This window comes from Chelonia mydas, chromosome 1 (assembly GCF_015237465.2).
Source record: "Chelonia mydas isolate rCheMyd1 chromosome 1, rCheMyd1.pri.v2, whole genome shotgun sequence".
NCBI lineage: Eukaryota > Metazoa > Chordata > Testudines > Cheloniidae > Chelonia > Chelonia mydas.
In genome coordinates, this window is record NC_057849.1 from 291725539 (window position 1) to 291747957 (window position 22419).

A 22419-nucleotide genomic window follows, 5' to 3' on the forward strand; every position below is an offset into this window, starting at 1 on the left:
ATTCAACTGAACTGTGCATTGCCAAGTAGTCTGGGTCTTAATCTAGTAGAGAAGGTCCTTCAACTTCTAGATGAAGTACTTTTTATATTGTTGTCCTTCCTCTGCTCAGTAATTCCTATTAAACCTTAATTCCCAGAGTTATACTAATATCTGCATGCTTATAAAGAAAGAGATTATGAAATCTTAATGGAGGGGGATGACTCATGTTGGTCTCTGACTGACGTGAAAGGTGTCAATTGTAAGCTAGGAAACGTCCTATTATCTGGCAGTAGTGGAAAACCAAAAAATCAGTATGGACAGTTGAAGAACATTTACTTACTGTCTGTTGGACAAAGCACTAGCTTACGTGTGTATTACCAAGAAAGAATGATGCAAATTTCCATATTCTCATAAATATGCCTGTAACCCCACTGTCCACACTGTATTATTAAAGGGCATCAGTACTGGCCCCTAAACTCAGTTTACCCCTCACTGGCTCTATGAAATTACTATTGTGCCAGAATTTATTCAATGGAGAAAATAAATGATGTTCTTATTCTTACAATGAACCAAAAGGCAAGTCAGGCAGCATTTCAAACCTTCCCCACAGTCATTGCAGTGAGAGGAAGAGGAGGAACTGTTGTGCTTTTCTGTCTCAAGTGGATTTTGGTCTGTTTTCCACTGCCCCTTTCTTTCTGTGTTTTTTTTTTTTTTATTTTCCCTCTTGTGTCATGGGGTGTACTCACCCTGCACTGAACAAGGAAGGGGCTGAGGAAGCCTTGCTCCCTCGCCCCTGTTGGGCATGCTCCAACTGGAGCAGCAGCATAAAAGGGAGCAGCTCAGCCTCAATCAGGCCTGAGCACTGAAGAGGGAGGACACACATTACCAGCTCCAGCCCAGGAGCTGCTGAAGCCCCAGATTGTGGAAGCCAAACCCGTGAGATCCAGGCTGGTACCCAGCCACCTGAAGACACCCAAGGGAGGGCAGAGCCACTGAGAGCAGCACAGGCCAAGGAACTCGGAGACCCTGGAGCAGCCCAGACTGCTGCTTAAGGAGACAGAGTAGGAAGTAGCCAAGGGGGACTATACATTGATATGGTTGCAGAACCGAAAGCTAACTCAATGTGTTGCAGTAGGATCTCTGCTGACCCAGTGATGAGGGTACTCATGACTGACAAGACCCTGGACTGGGACCCGGTGGAGTAGGGAGGGCCCGGGTCCCTCGGCCCCAGCCACTACCACCCCAGGTGGTGGCCCACCCCCCTACTGCCATTAAACCACACCTATCTGATTCTGGCCATTAGGCCACACAGCCCTAAGGAGGGCAACTATACTAACTCTGGCCATCAGGTCACAACCCTGAAGGAGAGGACAGCCATATTGACTTTGGTCATTAGGCAGCTCTGAGGGTGTGATAAATGAAGTGGGGAAGTAGCTCCCTTTTATGGACATCCAGCCAGACAGTTAGCTATAAAACCCCTGTTAGGAGCTGTTCTCTATTTGCTTTACCTGTAAAGGGTTAACAAGCCCACAGGTAAAAGGAAAGGAGTGGGCACCTGACCAAAAGAGCCAATGGGAGGGCAAGAACTTTTTAAAATTGGGTAAAATCTTTCCTTTGTCTGCATGTTGTTGTTCTCCGGGAAAGGGGGGAACAGGGAGCAGTTATGCTGTGAGAAGCTTTAAGCCAGGTATGAAAAACCATCAATTCATACCTGAAACCCCAGATATGTAAGTAAATTAGGAAATGTCTAGTAAGACGTGATTAGGTTTATTTCTTTTATTTCTTATTGGCTTGTGGACTCCTTTGTGCTAATCCCAGGTGCTTTTGTTTTGCTTGTAACCTTTAAGCTGAACCTCAAGAGAGCTATCTTGATGCTTAATTTTTGTAATTGTTTCTTTTAAGATCTAGCAAAAAGCCTAAGTTCCAGATGTATTTTCTTTCTTTTTGTTTTTTATAAAACTTAGCTTTTTCAAGAACAGAACAGAATTGTTTTTTCTGTGTCCTAAGAGGTTTGTGCATGTTGTTTAATTAGCTGGGGGCAACAGCTGATTTCCTTTGTTTTTCTTTCTCAGCTCTTCCCCCCGGGGAGGGGGTGGGGGGGCGGTGAAAGTGCTTGGGGGTACCCCACAGGAAAGAATTCCCAAGTGTGCCTTTCTGGTTTCTCAAAAAAGGGGTTGCACTTGGGTGGTGGCAGCATCTACCCAGCCAAGATCAGAGAAAAACTGTAACCTTGGAAGTTTAATACCAGCCTGGAGTGGCCAGTATTAATTTTTAGAGTATTTGTGGGCCCCCACCTTCTGCACTTGAAGTGCCAGAGTGGAGAATCAGCTTTGACAGGGGGAGAGGGCACCTATACTGACTCTGGCCACTAGGCCAGGGTGCCCTGAGGTTAAGGGCAGTCAGTTGGACTTCGCCATGGGGCTGCAATGCCCTTGCCCCACTCAAAAGGGAGATGGGGTGTACTCACCCCGCAACATCTTGCTCTGTGTCCATTCAGCTCCCTGATGCTGTTCTTCTCATACTCTGAATTCAGCTTCCTAATAACTCCCTCTTCTCACAGGGATCCTGCTGCTGCCACTCCTCTCTGCTCACCTCTCCTCTAACTGCTCAAATCTAATTGTCATGAAACCTTGTGATATTCCACCCAGAACTATTAAAAAAAAGTTCACTGCCCAGAAGAGTCAGCTTGCTGTTCAGATACCCATCCATGTGTATCCTGTTGCTTATTGACTGACCTGGCCAAAGCATTCGAGAAGAGGATGTAAAGGAAATTGGCCTTCCACTTTCATTTCTTTGTAGATGCTTTGTCTGCCTCGCCTGCTATGTTCCTGAATTCCTGCCATGGCTTGGCTCATGCAGTTGTATACTGAGCTACATTTTAAGGAAATTGCTAATGAAACACGTCCTTTTCGTGAAGTAAAATATGGGTTAAAAACGCCATTCTGTGGTCAGGAAACTGAACTGGGATTTCTTTTCAACCACACCAATATTGGACACACCAATAAGTACACACCCAGAATTTTAATGCAGATCAGATTGGTAGCTTGTCTTTGAAAAAGAAATTAAAACATACCAACTTACTGTACAATGCAATTAATTTATTAAAAGTGACAACCATATTTTATTGTCTTGATAACTAAATGTAAGATTCAAGTTATCCTTGGAAAAGTCATTTAAAAAAATTTCTAGTGTGGAAAGTTGTTGGCTTGGTTAAGTCTAACTTGCCACTTATATGCATACAATAACATTTAAAGTCTTTGGCTCCCAAAAGCAGCCTTACCATGAAGGAGCCGACTTAAATACCTTCTCTATTAATAGATGCAACTTCCATGAGGCAAACCTGCATGCTCGCGCTCTCTCTCACTCTCTCTCTGAAGCATCCTGTTATAAAGAAAGAAACTTTATTTAAAGAATAAACTTCCAGTTAGGTTAAAAAAAAGTTTTTTGATAATCTTAATGAAAAAATAGGTGTTTAATACATCAGACTAAAATAGCAGACTAAATCAGACTAAAATAGCAGAACCATATTATATAACCTTGTTGCACTGACATTCTAATAATTAATTATTTCAGGGTCCAATTGAAGTCATTAGGGTTGCTTGAGGAATAAGGTATTACTTGGCATATGATTAATCTGCTGAACAGTAATAGGTCAGTGTGGCAACTGTGCTTTTGATGGGATATACAAACCCCACACAGGCAACAAGAGGTTAAGGAGCTGCTCTGGGCTCAGCCTTCCCCACCCTGCCACACCTGCAAGAGATGCACAGACTGGGGGAGGAGTTAAAAGAGAAGCAGAACAGCTCACTGGTGAGCAGACCAGGGAAGAGAGTAGACTATTAACTTGCAAGTCCTGAGGAAACAGCTGAGGAAAAGTAGGGACCTTCCCAACAGCAACTGCCTGAAGGTCTTTCTCTGATAGAACAGAGGACCTGATTCTGATAGCCTCTGAGACAGAAGCATTTCCACCTCTCTCATACTAACTCAGTTTGTTTGTGTTAAATCCCCTTGGTTTTGTTTATGGACTACCCTGCAAGGGGAGAGATTTGGAAGTGACCTGGCTGGAGGACCAAGTCACAGGAGAAGGTATGGCACTGCACTGAGGAGGCAGAGCAGCTGGTGGCTGCTGCCCCCAGGAGAGAGAGTTGCCATGGCCAAGTGGTGAGCTGACCACCTTCACAGCTGCTCTTCTCCAGTGGGTGGAAGCCAGTAGTCCTGGCTGGGATGATTTAACTGGGACTTGGTCCTGCTTTGAGCAGGGGGTTGGACTAGATGACCTTCTGGGGTCCCTTCCAACCCTGATATTCTATGATTCTATGATTCTAGTCCATCAGAAAGAGAATATTCTTCAGCAGGTGGTGGGGAGGCTGGGTGTCTGGCCCTATTAGGAACATGGCGCTGAGGGCAGTTGGCAAGCTGCCTATTGGGACTCACCAGCAGTTGAGGCCCGTAGAGCATTAGTAGCTTAAGCACTTACAGTTCTTGCTTCAGCCATGGTACAAATGGTATGCTACTGGGGACTGGTTCAAAACAAAGATTGGTACCGCAGCCCTCCAGAGACCCCACAAAGAGGGGATAATTTCATGAGTAGAGAGGTGGCACAGTCTGTCTCTTCCGCTCTATGTTAGTGATCCAAACCCCTTGAAGTCAGTGGAATAAACTCCCATTGACATTAGTTGGCTTTGAATGAGACACTGTTATCATATTTATATTTAGTTATGATATCATAACATCATTTATATTTAGTTATCATATCATATTTAGTTTCAGTTATCAACTGAAACTAAAGTTATAAATATAAGTGTATTCAGTGGTTGGTCCATTCCAAGTTGCATGTTTCTGTATAAGGTAGGTGTGAATCGGTGAAAGGCATGAATTTGTAGAAAAGGATTCATGATCTGTTAATTACATGGTCTAGATAATACTTAGTTCTGCCATGAGTGCAGGGGACTGGACTAGATTGCCTCTCTAGATTCCTTCCAGTCCTATGATTCTATGATATAAACATTCCTAATAAATTATTATTTTTCCCAGAAAGATGGATCTGATTATACTGTGTTTGCAGTCAGATAAAACTGTTAATGTAATTTTAGTCCTGTTGAGCATGTTTTATTATTCACAATACAGTATCAATTCATGAGGAAAATCTGTACTTTGGAGATTTTAGAAATAATAGAAGAATGGGAGACAGAGGAGGCAGTACCCAAATCAAGGTAAGGTGACTCTCAGGTAATGCCAGTCATTGTTTATTTTTTGCTTTACGACTGTTTTCTAACAATATAATTGTTACAAATGTCAGTATTTGCAATGGGGAGAGTTGGTATTCTTAAAAAAAAGTAACATCTTTGCAGGCTTTTGATCTAATGGCAGAGTTTGTCTTTACTCTGTTAATTTCAACAGCAGAGTTTAATTTGCCTTTAGGGAAAAAAAGACATGTGGATATCTGGGAAGTGAGGAATAGCAAAACCACAAACCAAATAGACAAAATATTATATTTAATATCTATATATTTCATAGTGGGAGGGAAACTTAGACCAAAACAAAGAGTAACAAGACTGAAAGGATCTATATTCTGCCACTAGAAACAGCCAGCATTTCCCGATGTTAATATGCTAATTAGCTTTTTAAAAAGAAAAGGAGTACTTATGGCACCTTAGAGATAAATAAATTGGTTAGTCTCTAAGCTGCCACAAGTACTCCTTTTCTTTTTGCAAATACAGACTAACACTGCTGCTACTCTGAAAGCTTTTTAAAGAAAATGTTGTTGATAGAAATAAAGGAACAAAAAATGGAAAAAACTGAAATGTGTATTTTGCCTAGCTCAGGCCTTTCTCAGCTTTTAGAGTGCCAGAATCAACCCCCTTTAATACAGTTAATGGTATCAAATAGTTGTGTCAGCTGACAGGAAATAGGAAAGTTCCTATGGCAACTAAAAATATGCACAAGAGGAAAAACGCATCAAACAATATAGCAAACAAAATAAAAAGGAGTATGTTGATGATAAATACAAAAAGAATACACATAAGCCCTACCTTAATAAATGCATACCTTAATAGCTTATTTTTAGTTTTATTTCTTCCAGTTGGGAAGCAATTCCTATGGATAATGGATACTTTAACTATGTAAAATTGTTTTCCTAAGATACAATTCACTCTTACAGGTTGAGCAACACAGGAAACAGAATGCCACATATTTATTGCATGCTGTTTCTTGATAGATATATGCAAAACTACCCCCTTCACCACAGCATGGGCCGGAAAGGAGGACTTACTCAACAAAAGTACAGGTAGCCTTGGCATTTAAACCACAGTGCCTGTATTCCTACCTACTAAAAGATGTGTTTTGAAAGAACTAGATGTCTATAACTATACAAAAGCAGCTTAAAGTAGAAATGAAAAAGAGCAATTCTGTTTATGTACCTTACTAGCTTAGATACCTGGGTAATCGTCCTCTTGAGCATTATAGCATGTAGCGGTATCCACTCTTATAGCAAGATGTCACAACAACTGTAAGATTTTTAAGGGAAAGGGGACTTTGGAAGAACTTCTTCAAGATAGGTGAACACAGGAGGATAAGAAGTACCTCAATGGAAGAGTCAGGTAGAATTAAGATGGTATGTGTTAATAGTGCTATCGTACAAGACAGATTCTACTAGCAGCTGCAGAGACAACAACTACTCTACAAAATATCACTGCAGGAGGCTTGTTTCTTGAAGGACATCAGTATGGGAGTATGGTGGATGGTCAGTACTCACTAATTTACTCTTTAAGAAGGCATGCTTAGCAACAACAGTAAATGTATAATACAAATACAGTAGGATGGGACCCTTCTGAAGGGACGATAGCAACTAAGCATGAGCCTATTCTCACCTCTTACACTGGTCAAAGAAACTACATCCCTTCAGTAATCAAATTCTTATGGATGTCTACCACTTTCTCTCAGGATTACTTTCCAATATCCCAGGGGTAGGCAACCTATGACACATGTGCCAAAGGCAGCACGCAAGCTGATTTTCAGTGGCACACACACTGCCCAGGTCCTGGCCACCGGTCCAGGAGGCTCTACATTTTAATTTAATTTTAAATGAAGCTTCTTAAACATTTTAAAAACCTTATTTACTTTACATACAACAATAGTTTAGTTATATATTATAGACTTATAGAAATAAACCTTCTCAAAACATGAAAATGTATTACTGGCATGCGAAACCTTAAATTAGAGTGAATAAATGAAGACTCGGCACACCACTTCTGAAAGGTTGCCGACCCCTGCAATATCCAATAGGATGCCTGGGTTCTATCCTCAGCTCTGAGAGAGGAGTGGGGTCTAGTGGCTTAGAGCAAGGGGCTGGGAGCCAGGGCTCCTGGGTTCTCCGCAGGCCCATTCCATCCCCCACACCTCACCCACTCTAGGGCAGCCATTTATTCCAATCCCTTGTAGGGTCACCCATTTCTACCATGTGTCTCTGTTTTATATGATGTACATAAACCGAGGAGCTGGACGGTCTCTCTGCTGCCTCCCAGACATTGACGCCCCCTAACAACAGGCTGATTAAACTGACTCAACTGTCCTGTGGGGCTGAGCTGCTTTCCTTGGGATGGGGTGACCCTGGCTCCCCCTCACCCCCACTGCTTCCATTGTAATGTACATTAAACACTAAGTGTTTAGCAAAAAAAAAAAAAAAAATCAAAGTATTTTTGAAGTGGTGAAAGGTCAAAGGGAGCAAGGAATGATACCAATATATTAGATTAGCTTCAATATGTTGTTGAGTGTTTAATCCTCATGCAAGGCTAGGTAGAGCATATTGACCATTCACAGAATGGACGACTGAATACTATCCTTTTACTTCAAGTGAGCACTACCATGAAGAAAGTTTCTGTATAATGGAAGAACAACCTTTATTTTGATTTTTCAGTCATTGAGATACAGGAATATTTATGTCATTCTGTAACTCACACAGGGAAAACGTTAGGCTGAGACGAGATGGCTTTTCTTGGCCATTTTCAGTACATGAAAACCTGAAATGCAAACCCTGGGAATGGATGGAGGCTGTATGGACTGGGATGTAGGTGGCTTAGCCTAGTGGCAGAGCATGAGTCAGGTCTATTGGGCGGAGCAGATGTCCGGGTTGGAGAATGAAGCCAAGGGTCAGCACTAGAGTCAACTGCCAATTACCACTGCCAGGGGGACAAGCCAGAATCAGAACAAGGAATAGAAGCTAAGGGTCAGAGCCGAGGTCCGATACCAAATGCCTGAGCCGAGGGTCAAGCCAGAGTCAGGGTCAGAAGTTGGAGGCCAGGGGCAGAACCAGACTGGTAACTGATGATTGGAGGTGACGTGTAAGGGCAGGATTGGAGGAGAGGCAAGGATCAAGCACAGAGCAGGAGTACAGTGGGAACAGTAGTGAAGGCAGGGATGAGCCCAGACCAGAACAGGTTTGGGTGCAGGAGGCAGACACAAGCAGGATCCAATGCAGCTACCATAGGAAATCACCTTGTTGCTCAGACAAACTTCCTGTGTCTCCTGCCTTAAATTGCATGGTTGGACGAATAGGTTGGAGCCAGGTGATCCTCCAATCAGCTATCCCGTGGGTGGTGTGTTGGTTGAGACTATAGTCCTACTAGCTTCTTGGCCCATCAGGTTTCAGTAGACAATGGGTGGAGGCCAGGATGCAGCAGCTTCCTGGGACTCCCAGGCCATGGTTCAAGACCCAGAACATCACAGAAGCAAGAAACGGAACAAAGCCATAAAGTAGAATCAGCGGTTGTCCTAATAAAATCAGATTGATCATTTGTGTATCAAGTAAACTACTTTAAATCTCTTAAATTACAAATAAAACAAGGACCGTGTGTCTGAATATACTAGGCTTTTGTTTTCATCTTGTTTCGTCTTCGTTTGGTGGTAGGAAATGTAAGCATTTATTTGATGTAAGCATCATTACTAAATATTATTTAATTCCTATGAAAGGTTACAAATTGACCTTGGTGGTACTACGTTTACTGTACTAAACTTGCATAGAATATATTTTAGTCTCTCTCTTCTTTTTGTTTCCTGCTTTTGCTTTTATAGATCTTTCCCTCCTGACCCACACCCATTGAGAGATCTCATGAACTGAGATTGCTGCTAAGTGGACTCTCAGAGAACTTTAAAGAAAGATTCAATGATTTCAGATGTACCATACTCTAAAATGTCCTGAATCTTAGCATCTGTGGCAGTTATACCCCAGTGGCTGAAACAGATTGAAAAATGCTTCCACTTGGCTAAATAAGCAGATGTAGTGGTATGCTGTCTGCTGTTCAGTAAAATATTTTGAACTGCCAAAGAACAATGTTTCTCTATTTCATCAAGTCACTCAATAGCCAAGGTGTAAGGTGCAGGCTGTTCAGGTCTGGGTGTAATAATTGACCGTGGTGTTGAGACAGTAGATCTGGAAGTGTAGGCAGAGTCCAAGGAGGCCAAATGGAGAGGCTGTGAAGATCCAAGAACCAGCACTGTCTCAACCATGCTGGGGGTTATGAGAATTATTCTGGCATGGGCTTGTTTTGATATGAGGATCACCTGTGGGATGAGGTGAGTGGAAAGGAATGCATACATGAGGTATGGTCCCCACCAAAGAAGAAAAGCATCAGTCAACGAGCTTGGGCTGTGACCTGCTTGAAAGCAAAATTGACAGCATTTTCTGTTGTCATTCATTGCAAATAGGTCAACCAACAGGATTCCCCAGGCACAGAAGATGGTTCTGAGCACACTGCACTTCAGAGACCACTTGTGATCATGAAAAAATCTGCTGAGATATTGGCCAACAGTTTCTGGGAGCCCTGTAAGTATAAGGGTAGAGAGTAATGCCTTCCTTGATGCAAACATTCCAGAGTTTCATCTCTTCATGATAAAGCCCATTGGACTTTGCTCCTCTTTGTCTGTTTAGGTAGTATACTATGGTTGCATTGTTGTCAGAACCTGAACTGACAAACCTCTGATGTGAGGGAGAAAGGCATGATGGGCCTTATGAATTGCATAAAACTAGGGTATATAGATGTAAGGTTTGCTTCTTGTTCTGACCATAGTATTTAGGTTTGTAAATCCCCCAGGTGAGCACCTCATTCCATGAGTCACGTCAATTATAATCCTCTTGGATGGAAGAGGGAACAGGACGCCTCTGCACACATTGCTCTGATCCATCCACCACTCCAAAAATGCCAGGACTGCAGCAAGTACGCAGACCAGTTTGTCCAGCGAATGCCTGATTGGTCGATAGACAGAGCTTAGCCACCCCTGGAGGCTGTGCAGGCAAAGCTTGGCAAGTTGAGTCACAAAGGTACCTGATGCCATGTGGCCTAATAATCTTAGGATCAAAATGTGGTGTTGGGGTCTGACTTGAGTGAAGCTCACAGCTGAGGAATACCCTAGAATCTTTCCAGGAGCAGATAGGTAGTCAAATTTGTAGAGTTGAGTAGGGCCCCAGTGAATTTTGCGTTTCTGTGTTGTGGCTAACATATTTCCCTTGGCTTTCTATGTGCCCCAGATGCTCGGACAGACTAATGTATTGGATGTTGTGGAGAACCAGTTGTTTGGATCTGCCTCAAATTAACCAACCATCCAGATATGGAAAGACATGGATCCTGTTTCTCCTCAGATAGGCTGCCATTTCTGTCATGCATTTTGTGAATACTTACAGAGCCAACAACAGGCCAAAGGGAAGTACTGTGTACTGATTATGCAGCTTGCTATCACAAATCTTGAAAACGTCTTGTGACTTGGCAAAACTGCCACATGGAAGTAGACATCCTGCAAATCGAGGGCACCAAACCAGTCGGTACAATCTTGGGAAGGACTAATCAGTGCTAGAAACAATGTGAGAACTTATGTATTTGATGGATTTGTTGAGACTGTGAAGCTCTAGAATGGATCTCAGGCCTCCCTTAAAATGTGGAATCAGAAAGCATTGTGAATAACACCCCCTTCCCCAATGTTGAATGGGAACTTCCTCTACAGCCCCCAGATAGAGCAGAGTCTGAACTTCTTGAAAAAGCACTGACTCATGAGAGTGGTCCCTGAAGAAGGATGGGGACGATGGGTGAGGATGTGGGGTAGGAAGAAACTGGATTGAATATCTCAATCCCACAATACTTATGATCAATTTGTCCATAGTTATGGACTTCCAAGCACTGAGGAAATGAGATAATATACCCCCAAATGGTGGGGAGAAAGAGGATAGATTGCTGATGACTGTTTTACTGTCCTTGGGTGGGAAGTCAAATGGACTACTTCCCCATAGCTGATTAAGGATGGGATGCCGGTATAATGGTAGAATTAGACTATTTCCTGCACTGAGATTTATGATTCTTCTTTGAAAAGCCTGTCTGTGTTGATGGATAAAATAGCTGCCAATAATACCACTGTTGCTGAGGCCTATATTGGCATTTCCTGGGTGTTGGAGTGAACAGTCACTTGAGAGTCCTTAAACAAATGTAAAGTCTCATCCATTTTGTTAGAAAATAAAAACTGAGTATCAACGGGAAGGTCTTCAATAGTTTGTTGAATGTCTGTAACTATGCCTGAGTTTTGCAATCAAGATGCTTTCCTTATTGTTATTGCAGATGCCATTACGCTATAAGAAGCATCAGCTACATCAACGTAGACTGTAGTGAGATCTTGGCCATTGTGTGGCCTTCTGCAAGAAAAACCTTTTATTCCGCCCATGACTCTTCAGGTAACTTTTCAGTAATTTTGGACACCGCAAGCCAGCGCACAAAGCCATATTTAGCTAAAAGCACCTGGTGAATCACTATGCACATTTGGAGAGAGGAGGCTGAATACATTTTTCTACCAAATAAATCAAGTCTCTTGGCTCTTTCTCTTTAGGAGTTGATTTAAGTATTCCCTGTCATGATCCCTCATTGGCAATCATATCTACTAGAGAGTTGGGTGCAGGATGAGAATAAAAACACTCCTGGGAATGGAAACATGATAGTGCTTATCCATGTGCTTAGCTCTAGGGGCCAAAGTCTTTGCCAGTTTTAGAAGAACTTCAATAATAGGGAGGGCTTCCCTCCCCAGTGTGGAAGCCTGGAGAATATCTAAGAGCTTATGTGTGTGTGTTTTCTTGTACACGCTCACTTTGAATCCCCAAAGATATATTCGTTCTTCTCAGTAGTTCCTGATGAGATTTAAAATAATCAGGAACTGGAGAAGAAGCATCCAGAATTATAAAATCATCCGTGAGAAGGAGGAAACTGCTCCAGCCTCTCTCATCATGCCTCACCCATTTTATATATGACCAAAAGAATTTGAATTTACTATTGAGAGAGACATTCCTTTGCATGAGTAAATAAAGGGGAAACTGAGACAGATGCACCTCTCTTTCCACGGGAGAGTACCCTAGGAGGGGCTGTTCTATGACAAGACTGACATTTCTTCTCTCTTTAAATGTGAGAGAATAGAAATGACTTATCTTTTCAAATAGATTGTAAACTCTTCAAGGCAGGGACTTTTGCTCCATGTTTGTACAAATGCCTAATACAGGTGACATAATCCTGATTGGGGTCAATGAGTGAAACTGTAATGCAAATAATAAATAGGGCTGTCAATTAATCGCAGTTAACTCACATGATTAACTCAAAAAAATTAATCACTATTAAAAAAATTGTGATTAATCACAGTTTTAATCACACTGTTAAACAATAGAATACCAATTGAAATGTATTAAATATTTTGGATGTTTTTCTACATTTTCAAATATATTGATTTCAGTTACAATACAGAATACAAAGTGTACACTGCTCACTTTATATTTTTTTAACAAATATTTTCACTGTAAAAATGATAAAAGAAATAGTATTTTTCAATTCACCTCATACAAGTACTGTAGTGCAATCTCTTTATCATGAAAGTGGAACTTACAAATGTAGAATTTTTTTTTTTGTTACAAAACTATAAAACAATGTAAAACTTTGGAGCATACAAGTCCACTCAGTCCTACTTCTTGTTCAGCCAAGTGCTGGGACAATCAAGTTTGTTTACATTTACGGGAGATAATGCTGCCCACTTCTTATTTACAAGTCACCAGAAAGTGAGAACAGGCATTCGCATGGCACTTTTGTAGCAAGGCATTTATGTGCCAGATATGCTAAACATTCGTATGCCCCTTCATGCTTTGGCCACCATTCCAGAGGACATGCTTCCATGATGATGATGGGTTCTGCTCGATAACTGTCCAAAGCAGTGCAGACTGACGCATGTTCATTTTCATCATCTGAGTCAGATGCCACTAGCAGAAGGTCGATTTTCTTTTTTGGTCGTGGTCTATTATCGTTTAACAGTGTAATTAATCATGCGATTAATCACAATTAATTTTTTTAATCGCTTGACTGCCCTAATAATAATTTGTGCCTAATTTCTCATATTGTTAACTCATTTAGAAGACACATCAGTCAAAAAGGTGTAGAGACTGCAGCCAACCAATGGGTCTTTCACCACTGTGCAGCCCTGAACAACATGGTGACCATGGACCAACATAATCTGCCGCTGAGAGCCTTGCTTACATTAGCATTTCCACTGTTTTTTTCCCCCACCTTTGTTAGCAATGGTGGGAAACTCCTGTGACCAGGTGGCTGGGATGGACCACACTGAGAAGGCCACAGTCAGGGCAGACTACAAGAAATATGGCAGACCATCCCCAAAGGTGATGGCTTATTCTGTAATTTGATTCACCAAGCCAATAAGAAAAGAGTTTCTGAAGTACCACACTGGTTAACCAGAAGCCAAACACAGTTCCCTTTAGGCATTCCAGTCCTTGGCTATGACCCAGACAACCAAGTCAGTGAGGGGTTATTGAAAACCCATTTCACCAAAGGATCAGACACCTATCCCTAGGTCTAGATGAATCTCAGATCTTATCCGAATATCACCCTGTCAGCCAATCCTTAGTAAACTAACTAAAGATTTATAAAGAAGAGTTATAAATGGTTAATAAAAAGAAAAGGAGTACTTGTGGCACCTTAGAGACTAACCAGTTTATTTGAGCATGAGCTTTCGTGAGCTACAGCTCACTTCATCGGATGCATAGCGATGAAGTGAGCTGTAGCTCACGAAAGCTCATGCTCAAATAAACTGGTTAGTCTCTAAGGTGCCACAAGTACTCCTTTTCTTTTTATTAACCATTTATAACTCTTCTTTATAAATCTTTAGTTAGTTTACTAAGGAAGAGTTATAAATGGTTAATAAAAAGAAAAGGAGTACTTGTGGCACCTTAGAGACTAACCAGTTTATTTGAGCATGAGCTTTCGTGAGCTACAGCTCACTTCATCGCTATGCATCCGATGAAGTGAGCTGTAGCTCACGAAAGCTCATGCTCAAATAAACTGGTTAGTCTCTAAGGTGCCACAAGTACTCCTTTTCTTTTTACGAATACAGACTAACACGGCTGTTACTCTGAAAAATGGTTAATAGATCATGTACATACAAATGATTGCAAGTCCTTATCAGGCTTGTAGCAATGATGGAATAGACTGCTGGCTTGCAAAAGTCTCTCTGGTAACTTCCAAAAGATTGGAAGATCCATAGGCACTGACTTCCCCTCTGCCCCGTGGGTGCTCGACTGCCTCTCCCGTGGGTGCTCGACTGCCCCTCCCACAGCCCCACCCCTGCACAACCCTCACTCCGCCCCAATTCCACCACCTTCCCCCAAGTCGCTGCCCCTGCCCTGCTTCTTCTCCACCTCCTCCCCTGAGTGCGCTGCATCCCCACTCCTCGCCCTCCCTCCTGGAAAGTCCTAAGCACTGCCAAACAGCCGTTTGGCAGTGGGTGGGAAGTGCTGGGATGGAGGGGAGTACCAGGGATGCGGCATGCTCAGGAGGGGGGGAGGAGGAGGAGGTGAGGCAGGGGCATGGCGAGCTTGGCTGCCGGTGGGTGCGGAGCACCTGCTAATTTCCCCCCCCCCCCCCCCCCGGTGGGTGCTCCAGTCCCACACCTATGGGAAGGTCCTCAATCCATAGTTCAAAATACTCCTTTTAGTTGTAAATCCACATTCCAAAGAACTGGAGCAGGAAAGAGGCAAAATGGAGATGTTTCAGGTGTTGCTTATACCTTCTGCCATGTGCAAAGAAAGTTATTGTTCCAAACAAAGCCCACAGCCCCTTTGTATGGAAAGTTACTGGCCCAAGATGGGGTCCAGGGTCACTCAAGCATATCGCATGTCCTTACATGTTTTGCTGAATCACAAGGAGTGGCCACTGGCTCCTTGCTGTCTGAGGCATCCACAGGAAAGGCCTGCTGGGTGGGATGAGATTCTTCAATGGCCCATTGTGAGAGTGGAGTGTCCTTAATGGGCCATCAACACATAGCTGTCTAGCCCTAATGTAAATCTATTTGGGTGTCAACCAGGAATATAACACATGTATAAGATACAAGCACATAGCTAATATTCATAATTTCAGACATAAAGATGATACATGCATATAAATAGGATAATCATACTTAGCAAATCATAACTTTTCCATTGATACCTTACAGGATATGCTTTGTATAAGATTTATGGAAATTGTGTAACATGGTAACAACAGTGATATAAATGGTCACCTTTCTTATACACAGTATCACAACCCCCAGAAAAAAGGCTATTGTAGATGCAGCCCTAGATACTATTTAAAATTAAAACAGTGTCAATCTAAACTTAAATCATAGAATTGGACTAGAAGGAACCTCAAGAGGTCTTCTAGTCCAGTCCCCTGCAGTCAAGAGAGCATTAAGTATTAGCTAGACCACCCCTGACAGTTGTTTGTCTGACCCGCTCTTAAAAATATCCAGTGATGCAGATTCCACAACCTCCCTAGACAATTTATTCCAGTGCTTAACCACCCTGATAGGAAGTTTTTCCTAATGTCCAACCTAAACTGCCCTTGCTGCAATGTAACCCTATTGCTTCTTGTCCTATTCTTAGAGGATAAGGACAACAATTTTTCTCCCTCCTCCTCCAATCTTTTATATACTTGAAAATGGTTGTCATGTCCCCTCGCATCCAGTCTTCTCTCCTCCAGACTAAACAAACCCAGTTTTTTTCTATCTTCCCTTCTAGGTCATGTTTTCTAGACCTTTAATCATCTTTGTTGCTGTTCTTTGGACTTTCTCCAATTTATCCACATCTTTCCTGAAATGTGGTTCCCAGAACTGGACACAATGTTCTGGCTGAGACAGACTTAGCATGGAGCAGAGCAGAAGGATGACTTCTCATGTCTTGCTTACAACACTCCTGCTAATACATCCCAGAATGATGTTTGCTTTTTTTTTTTTTTGCAACAGTGTTACACTGTTGACTCATATTTAGCTTGTGATCCACTATAACCCTGAGATCCCTTTTTGCAGTACTCCTTCCTAGGCAGTCATTTCCCATTTTGTGTGTGTGCAACTGATTGTTCCTTCCTAAGTGGAGTACTTTGTAATTTGTCCTTACTGAATTTCATCCAATTTACTTCAAACCATTTCTCCAGTTTGTCTAGATGATTTAGAATTTTAATCCTATCCTCCAAAGCACTTGCCACCCCTCCCAGCTTGGTATCATCCACAAACTTCATAAGTGTACTCTCTATGCCATTATCTAAATCATTAATGAAAATATTAAATAGAACCAGACTCTGTATCCAGATATGCTCTTCCCCTTCCTTGTTAGGGTGAACCCCATCTCTGCTTAGCAGTTCTTCTTAAAACAGCATCCCATGGTCAAGGAATCCTCGCAGCCAGGTATTCACCTCCAGGATGCATCTGTCTCTGCCTGGGCCCCTAATTTTGACCAGAAGGGTTGAAGAGAACACCAGTGTCCCTAGGTCCTTCACCCTTACTCCCAGAGCCCTGTAGTCACTTCTGATCTGCTGAGGGTCATACCTCACAGTATCATTAGTGCCCATGTAGATTTGTAGCATGGGGTAGTAGTCAGAGGGCCAGATGATCCTCAACAATCCCTCTGTAACATCTCAGATACGGGCCCCTGGCAGGCAGCATACCTCCTGGGATGCCATGTCAGGCTAACAGATGGGTGCCTCCGTCCCCCTCAAAAGAGAGTCACCAACCACTACTGTCTACGTTTCCTCCTGGGAGTGGTGGCTGTGATCCTCCCAGCCTTGCAGGTACCTGGCTTCTGCTCCTCCACCTTTGGGGGTGATTCCTCCTTGCCAGGACAGCATAACGGTTCTTCATCACTATGGTGGGTGGGTTGGGAGTAGGGGTGGAGCATTGCCTGCTGCGAGAAGTAAGCAGCAGCCAGTGTCCTTTCTGTGACAGAGCCGTAGCCATCTCGCCTGGGCGTAGCCATCTCGCCTGGATGCCTCGTCCTCTCTAGTTGGATATCTTCCTCAGCCTTGGACATCTCCATATGAATACTCTCAATTAATTCTTCATGTTCACAGATGCTCCTCAGCCTAGCCACCCCCTCTGTATCTCTCCCACCTGCTCCCTGAGAGATTCCACCAGCAAGCACCTTTCACACTGGATGATCCCCCCAGCCTGGCTTTCTGCGTGGAAATGCAGGCCACAGTCTCTGCAAATACACACCAAGATCTGGGTAGAGGTATCCATGGTTAGGTTCTCTGTCTGGATATAGGTGGAGGAGACAGGAGCAGTGTTGGCACTGGCAATGCGACCTTTCCTAATTATAGTGATGATATTATGACTCTGTCTTACAAACTCCTTCTCAAGCTCCCCTCTTTGCAGTCTCTTGGTCGCTTAGCCTCTGGCTTTTAAGGCCTTCTCTCTTAGGTCAGCCCGCACCCACCCATTAACCACACAGTGAGAGGGTGATAACTGATGATCAAGGATGATCCAGTGAACAAAGGTTCAAACAGTCCCCAGACATACAATCCCAACTGACCCTGTAACTTTAAGATAACCTGAAAGAGAAAGAAAAACACAAAGAGCCCAAACACAAAGAGCCCAAAACCAAACAGCCAAACAGGCTCACTCATCCCAAGATTAGTACTTGCACCTTGTTTGTTCAGCAGGGGGATCTCCTTCTCTCCCTCTCAAACTTCCCTGTTTGCAGTCCCCTGTTTGCTAGCAAAATTGAAAGTGTAGCTAAAAATCCTAGTGTAGACGAGGCTTAAGTCTACAGCCAGACAGCTTGGCACAACCATGCCAGTTGAATCACCTTCTTCATCTCAGCTGGGGGACTTAAGTCTGAAGAAAATTAAATGTCAGAACTCTTTGCTTATCTGTGTCTCCATTTTAACTGTATATGATTGCAGTTAGAGTGGGGCTTTCCCTGCCGTCATCACTCAAAACGTACACTGCTGCAATATAGTGCAATGGAGGCCTGAAGTTTTTTTCCTTTCTCTGTCTTTCTGACTGTCAGGGACTTGGTTTTCCCCATAACTGAGTGTATGTGCAGTGTCACTACAGACAGGGGGAAAACTACCCTATTAAACTATAAAAAGGAGCTTGTTAGCCTGAACTATTAAAGTAATCACATGTTCATTTTCATTCCAGAAATATGTATATGTTCGTAGCATTGAGTGGAAGAACCCCACCCCATCTCAGGTCCAAAAGCAATATGCCTCAAGAAGAGATATACAGATTCCACTCACATTAGTGGCAGTGGCGGATTAATGATTTTGCCACCCCTAGGCCCAGAAATAATTGCCACCCCCTCCCAGCAGCTCCCTGCCCGCCCCCTCCCCCGCCCCAGCTCACCTCCGCTCCGCCTCCTCCCCTGAGCGCGCCGCCGGGTCCTGCTTCTCCAGGCTCCCTGCCAGTGCTTGCGCGTGAAACAGCTTCGCAAAGGAGGGGGGAAGGGGGGGAATGAGGCGCACTCAGGAGAGGAGGTGGTGCCAGGGCTGGGATTTGGGTAAGGGGACCAATAGGGACAGGGAGGGGGTGGGGAATGGGGAAGGGGAAGGGGTGGAGTAGGGGCAGGGCCGGGGGCGGAGGGCGTGAACTGGCACGGGGGAAGCAGCCTCTGGCTGCTATTATAAATTTGCCACCCCTGCAAATTTGCTGCCCTAGGCCTAGGCCTTGTTGGCCTAGGTGTTAATACGTCACTGATTAGTGGTGAGTTTTACCCTTATTCATAACTTTTAATGTTTCTGAATTATTGTTCTGTCTCTGTTTTGTCCATTTTGTTTTCATTACTCCAGTTGGGAAAAGCATCTAACCCCACTTTCTGTGCTCGCATGTGCATCTTACAGTGCAGCAACCTCATTCAGAAGATCTGAATCTTGCCAAGATTCATTTTATCCCCTATATTTCGTAACGAGATTATGCAGTTACTAGGCCAAGTCTATTGTTCCAGTGAGATTTTTCATTTTCACAGTTGTGCTATGGTTGTGATATTACACTGCAGGTGTAGACTGTTATTACAAGACACATGCTGCAAGTTGCTGCATGTAACCACAGGCATGGGGAACAGTAAGTAGACATTAAATCCTGATGCTATTATAGCTTACTCTGCACTTTGGCTATCCAGGCTGCTATAGGTAACACTCAGCCCCCATACAGGAGACACTGTCATTGGCTTCAAGAAAAGCACACAAATACTTTGGCAGAACTTTAGGAACTGATCATTAAGTAATTCCTAACAAACAACCAGAAACTGGGTAGTATAGCTGGACAATGGGAACCATTTTCTTAAAGTGGCCTGCGGCAGCAAATACATACGTGTTTTATCTTGTGTTAACAGAGACCACAACTGACACTGCCAAGAAATTATCACCCTTCTTACTGAATAAAGGTGTGTACCTCAACAGATGACAAAAGGGCTCTGAAATCACCTAAGCCAGGATATATTTGTACAGTGCAGTTGCACATTGTACACCAGAGCAATTCCAGGAACAGCAGTGGGCTGTGTACAATTACATTTTGATTCACAGAAGAGCTGGCTCTTACATGCTGCCTTTGCCTTCACCTTCGCTAACAGTTCACATCTGTAATACTTGTAGATTCTGTCTCATGGAATGTTTGATTTCCGTAACTTGAGTTCATGTTTGCAAAGTCACACAGATGTAATCAGAAGCACAAATCAAAAGGTTCGGCAATACCGATTCCAGCATTTGCCTCTCCCCTTATCAGCACTTACTGCTCTGTGTGGCTGAGTAAGTACTCCCTCCTAGCCAAGATTTCACCTGTAACTTGAGCTGCAAGGAGGAATGCAGAGGGTTACTTGTCAAATGAGCAAATAGTTGGAAGCATTGAGATGGAGGAGCCTAGAGTAGCTGACCAGGCAGATGGAGTAAACATCTTCATGTGAAAGCTGAAGTAACTTATTCTTTTTCCCTTTGCCCCTTCCTCTGAGAGCAAGGCAACAGGAGAGGAACTGTGCAAAATACACGACTTGTCTTGGTCTGCTCGTGGGATGGTGCAGCTACATGCCACCCCTTACTCAGGGCAGGTGTCCAAATTACAGGCTAGCTCAGAGTGCACAACAGAAGCAAACTTTTTTTTTCCTGGCTAGGATAGTCATTATCATCTCCACCTGGCATGAGAAAGCAGGACCATGGAAACACACAGCTTATTTTATATGAAAAGCAAAATTTTGTTTAACGCAGTCTTGCAGAATTTTATTTGCCTTTACATGGAATAATTTTTTTCACAGGTGAGTGAAAATATGGGTGCACCAGTAAATATTGTGCCAAGGCTGGTAGATATTCATGACTATTTTGGAAGGTTGGGTCAGCTGAAGAGTCATAAAACAAGACAAGATTTGGGAAAGAAACAGTAAGACAAGAAGTAAACACAGTTTGTATGTTTGAATTGGAAAGAAACAAACTTGAAAAAAAATGCAAAACAAAGTTAATAGATTCTCCCCCCCAGGTTTAAAACACTTCCATTAAAAAGGACAATTTTTGTGTTGTATCTCTCAGGAAAGTTAGCTGTAAGCCTGAATGGACTAAGAAAGAAGTGCAAAATACAGATAAGACCTGCACAAAAACTTGCTTTTTGGTATCTCAAAATATTACTGCCGAAATGCTGACAATGCAATTCAAAATGCTAAAATTCACCAAAGTTCAGATTTTAAAACTCTCTTGAAGAGCAAAAATCAGTTTCTCCTGTAAAAAGCATGGCTTGAGTACTGTGAATACACTCTGAATTCCAAGAGCATTACCTGCGGATAGAACATATAAAGGCTCATTCTTGTCTCCTGTGAAATTTGTAACTTCCTCCCTCCATAAAACACCACCACTGAATCTGGTCAACTGCACCTGAGCCTGCAATAGCAAATTATTTGGTTTATTCATTCTGGTTCCATAATGCATTCTTCATGAATACCTAGCAACTGCTAAATAGTAATCTGTCTTTCCTTAACTCTTGTGTATCTTGTCTATACTAGGAAATGGCACTGTTTCAACAGCTGGGACTCAGGAATCAGATTAGCTGATTGCTGGCCATGGTTTAGATTTGGTCTGTACCAGTTGAGCTAACTAAGTTGTTAAAACAGTGTTATTTCCTACTGCAGAAAAGAGAGTAGTCTCACAGTGAAGGAATGGGTGAATAAATCTGAAGTATTTGCAGACTGCACAGTTCAAAAGCATGATCAGATTGCTAGGAGAAGAACAACACTCAGACTAAGAAAACATAACACTGCCATGTTGATCGTTATTGTGAATTTTTACACCCATCATTAGGGGATACTATGGAGTTAAACTATGAGCCTTATTCTAAACTATTCTGTATTTTTTTTAATAAATCACTCTAGGTTTATTAAAATTATTTATTAATTTAAATTATATTTGAAACTTCACTTTCGCTCCCATCTCTCCCCAATATGTCAACGAAGCACAAACAATTATAATTTGCTTTATCAGTTACTCAGTCATTAATCATTGGAATTAAATACCTTTCAGTGATTTTGATATCACGTAAAATAATGCTGATGAAATTAAAGATACCAACAAAAAAAAATAAGGACATTGTACCAGAAGTAAAGCCAGCTCTGTGCAAGAGGGCCTTGCTCTGAGAAGGAACACTGGGAATTGGACTCTACCAACAACACTGCAAGAAGGAATTTTATCATCACACTCCAAAGAAAAAGCAAACACTTTCATTTACCAAATCATATTTATAGCAGAGGTGTTAGTCACACTGTTCTTATGCATATAGGAATATCTATTTGTACATCTGCAGACCAGACAGTTTGACTGTGCATTGTGTTTTTTCTCATCCTCATAAATTGAAAGGAGTCTCTGAAAGCCATAGACCAGTGGCTCTCAACCTTTCCAGACTACTGTACCCCTCTCAGGAGTCTGATTTATCTTGTGTACTCCCAAGTTTCACCTCACTTAAAAACTACTTGTCTAAAAAATCAGACATAAAAATACAAAAGAATCACAGCACACTATTACTGAAAAATTGCTTATGTTCTCATTTTTACCATATAATTATAAAATAAATAAATTGGAATATAAATATTGTACTTCCATTTCAGTGTATACAGAAATATAAACAAGTCATGGTCTGTATGAA

At 42.5% G+C, this 22419-nt stretch overlaps 1 long non-coding RNA gene across 3 annotated transcripts; it reads left to right on the top strand.

Moving 5' to 3' along the window:
- The first annotated feature begins 1900 nt into the window (after positions 1–1900).
- LOC119564792 lies at positions 1901–13967 on the top strand. Of its 3 annotated transcripts, XR_006291596.1 has the most exons (6): positions 1901–4065; positions 5147–5192; positions 6140–6265; positions 9049–9799; positions 10502–10831; positions 11577–11840. It is a non-coding gene; the product is annotated as an uncharacterized LOC119564792 (long non-coding RNA). The 3 variants fall into 3 exon arrangements; XR_006291597.1 differs by lacking the exons at positions 1901–4065; positions 5147–5192 and adding an exon at positions 13398–13967 and having other exon boundaries at positions 5663–6265; positions 11577–11689; XR_005223636.2 differs by lacking the exons at positions 1901–4065; positions 5147–5192 and having other exon boundaries at positions 5663–6265.
- The last annotated feature ends 8452 nt before the right edge of the window (positions 13968–22419 follow it).